Genomic DNA, 4,278 nt, shown 5'->3' with positions numbered 1-4,278 from the left:
GGTTAACCCTAATAGGAAGGGTTAGGGTGAGGGTTAGGGTTAACCCTAATAGGAAGGGTTAGGGTGAGGGTTAGGGTTAACCCTAATAGGAAGGGTTAGGGTGAGGGTTAGGGTTAACCCTAATAGGAAGGGTTAGGGTGAGGGTGAGGGTTAACCCTAATAGGAAGGGTTAGGGTGAGGGTTAGGGTTAACCCTAATAGGAAGAGTGAAGAAAGAGTCATCTAACCCTAACCCTAACCATCACGTTGAATCCTTTATCCGCTCCAGCTCACATATGAAGGATTTTCTATTTTATTGTACATTTGCAAAACGTTTTAAATGAAATAACACACAATGGTATTGAACCACTTAAATGCCTGTCCTATAAACCGGCCCTTTGAGAATCAATTAATACTCTGTTGGGGAGACTTCTCCCCTTGTCTCTCTGTCCTGCTGATCTGCCGGTCTCCCCTCATTCAGCTACAGCCCACTAAACACATCATTCAATATACATCATATATGTTATATATTGTATATTGCATCATAAACGGGAGGCCGAGCCTTCTGCTCACATCTGGAACTCTGAACATACGAAGTGTCTGTGGACACTTTTAAAAAAGGGCTTAAAACGTTGTTGTTCAGGCAGGCGTTCTTAAGTTGTCCTTAGATTTTTCTTTTCATAATTCAATCTCCTCTTTTAGCAGTTTTTATTGATGTATTTTATCACTGGATTTTAATGTGTTATTGCCCTTAGTGTTTTGTTATTTTGTTTTTCAGTTTCTGTAGCCCTTTGAGATTACTTTATGAAAAGTGCTTTACAAATAAAAATGTATTATTATTATTATTATTATTATTAAACTCTGATTATCATCAATTCAAAATAAGCATTTCAAAAATGTTGGATTTTAAAGAGATCAATTACAAATGTGACTACAAACATTGTGAGTGCACACTATAATACGTATAGTACGTACCTACACACGACACAGACATAATGAATATACTTTTATCATATTATAAATTGTGAAAGATGAAAATCGAACATTTAGGCACCAAAGAATGAATAACAATATTAATTGATCAGCTGCTGAAACTGAAACAATCAATATCAACCTGGTGGCACCAGATTTAAATATGACAGTTCCCAATAGGCACTCCTCCTTCACCAAGTCTGAGAGGATCAAATCATATGCCTCCTATATTCAGCTTCAATAAGTTATCATAACAAATAAATACCCTGTGTGTGTGTGTGTGTGTGTGTGTGTGTGTGTGTGTGTGTGTGTACTTTCACCTGAACTATTCCACTATCTGGCCTGCTAGCTTTAATCCCTTACGCCCTGTGAGTCACCTTTCATATCACTGCTGACTCTGGATCGCAGAGAAACAATCATCTTGCCCTTTCTCATTTCCGGTTGCCTTTGCCGTTAACGGGAATGTGTTGATCCCAGCGAGGTTTTGACCCTTGCACTTCTTATCCTTGGCGCTGGTTCGTGCTGACAACCGTCAAAGGAAGGCTTCCACTCTAGTCTCCACGTAATAAAAACGCACGTTGGATTAATAAGCATTTAACGTGCTTAGAGTGTCCTGAGTGTGATGCCCTCGTAGCAGCGTGTTCATGAGCTTTATCCGTCAGCGTCTCTTCTCCATTAATACATGAACTTGGAGTGAAACCTGAGTTCCGTAAGAGTGTTGAAATGTGATTATCAACAGGCTGAAGGTTAACTGCCGCCGGGGGAAAGGTGAGGCAGTCACAAGTGCCACGGGGATTTGTCTAAGCTCCAGGTCAAAGTGGTTCACCCTCTTATATGACCTCTTTAGCAACTGGTTCAGGGTGTACACACACACACACACACACACACACACACACACACACACACACACACACACACACACACACACACACACTATACAAACATACACACATGTAGATACAAACACTAATGTCGCTAACAAATACACACACACACACACACACACACACACACACACACACACACACACACACACACACACACACCTTCATACATACACTTGTACTGAATGTAACACACACAAACACACACGCAAACATACACACACACACATATATTTTATTTTATTTCTACAAATTAATTTATGCCTTTATTTATGTTTATAAGTTATATTTATGCTATAAATGTGTTATATATAAATATACATATATTTATATATATATGTATATGTTTATTCATGTTATATATGTTATATTTATATTAGATATATATATAGTAGTAAGCTTGATTTGTGTATGTGTGTGTGTGTGTTTAGATTATGGGATGTAGGCTAATGCACCTGAATCCGTCTATATGACCACTTGTAATTATAGACAATAACAATGACTATAATCAGTGTCTGACTGATAGAAGGCAATCACACTGTTCATAAAATGCTCTCTTTTACACCTTAATTACCTTCAGAAGTGTTGACATTGATTATAAATACAAAGAAAGAAGAATTGTGATGGATTGCATCTGTCTGGCAACTACAATAATTAAATCAATAATAACAAATATCGTCATCAGTGATTCAAAAGAACTATGCACATCAACATACTTTGATGAAATACATTCAATGCAAATTTGCTTTATTAAAAAATGGCAAATTAATTACAATTTGTCCACAAAAGTAATTGCGGATGCCTAATTTGTCCCCTCATGTATTTGACCATATCACAATCTATGCAGAAAAATTATTTTGCTGGATTACAATTTCTTTAATACAACATATTCAACATAAAATACATTTTGTTGAATAAGAAGATAATTTCCAACTTGAGCACAGATTCTAATGAATAGTCAGTAAGGCTTGTGTTGCGTCTGGGATTCCACTGACATACCGCAAGTCTCCCATTATCCATTTAGGATTATCTCTTCTTTACAGCGTGCTACCGTTCTAACACTACCACTTTACAGCACTGCTGTTTATTCACAATCAATGTAACCAATACGAGGGGGTATTAGGCCGCAGTAAGTATATTGTAAATGAAAGTTTATGGTAAAACTGGCCCATAAACTGGTTGTATAAGTCTGCTCCAACAGGACCAATTCGTTTATGGATGCAGGCGAGAGTTATTTGCTTGGTTTGTGGCCTTTTCATCTATTTGCTCTAATTATTGGGATGTGGTCGTATATGATTTTAACATAATTTGATGGGCTATAGTGAAATTCCAGTTCAAAGATGGAATGCAGGCACCAGTAAATGTTATGTTGGGATAGCCCTGAAAATAAATATAAATTAATTAAATATAGCATTAGTGACATGTTGATCAACTGCATTTTGAGGCCAGTGTAAAAGATATCCTATCTGGAGAATGGACTGGCAGCCATTTTGTTGTCTGTTTCTCTGCTTGATCCGCTGGGCGTGCTCTGTAATGGTGCTCTGTAATGGAGCTCTGTAATGGCCGTCTCAACCTTCAGACCTGTGGCCCTCGGTAGCGCCTCTACCCTAACCCTGTGGTCCACAGAGACGCACATTATGTCACCAACATTATGAGACCAGGTTAGGAATTTTTGTCTTTGTGTCTGCCGGTGGTTATTATTAAAGCTTTATTTAACAGATCATTAAGAACAAGTTCTTATTTACAGTGCAGAACAGTGAACGCTGATCACGGACGTCACGGTACCTCCATTGTTACAAATGAACGGTTGCACACACACTCTGTAGACTACTTCTGTTTCTATAAATATAGAAACCGATCAATTAATCAACGGTCCTGTTTCACTTCTTATCCGTCTTCCAGAGTTTTGACCTTCAGCACCCCCTCTGTCACCCCCTCTGTCACCCCCTCTGTCACCTTCTCTGTCACCCCCTCTGTCACCCCCTCTGTCACCTTCTCTGTCACCCCCTCTGTCACCCCCTCTGTCACCCCCTCTGTCAACCCCTCTGTCACCCCCTCTGTCACCCCCTCTGTCACCCCCTCTGTCACCCCCTCTGTCACCCCCTCTGCCCCCCACCTGCCCTCTCCGAGCTGCTCCACATTTCTGTGTCTCTGTGGTGGGACCATCTTTACAACGTCCAGGCCCCATAAACTTTATGGCGGTTGAGAAGCGGGGGGGGGGTGAAACCCTAGCGATGCCCGGGCTCATTACCGTCTGTTTACCTTAAAGAAGAGAGGCTGATTGTGGGCGAGCAAGAAAAGGAAAGAGAAAGACAACAACGCTGTCGTCCGTGACAACCTGGCGGCTCCTTATCCGCCTGGAGACGAAACGCTCGCTGGGATGTGAGAAGCGCCGCTGAGGCACTAGAACTCACAGTGTCAATGTTTAAATGTTTAAAATATAT

The sequence above is a fragment of the Micromesistius poutassou genome (genome assembly GCF_964030765.1).
Source record: "Micromesistius poutassou genome assembly, chromosome: 10".
Lineage (NCBI taxonomy): Eukaryota > Metazoa > Chordata > Actinopteri > Gadiformes > Gadidae > Micromesistius > Micromesistius poutassou.
Note: the sequence above shows the minus strand (reverse complement) of the source record.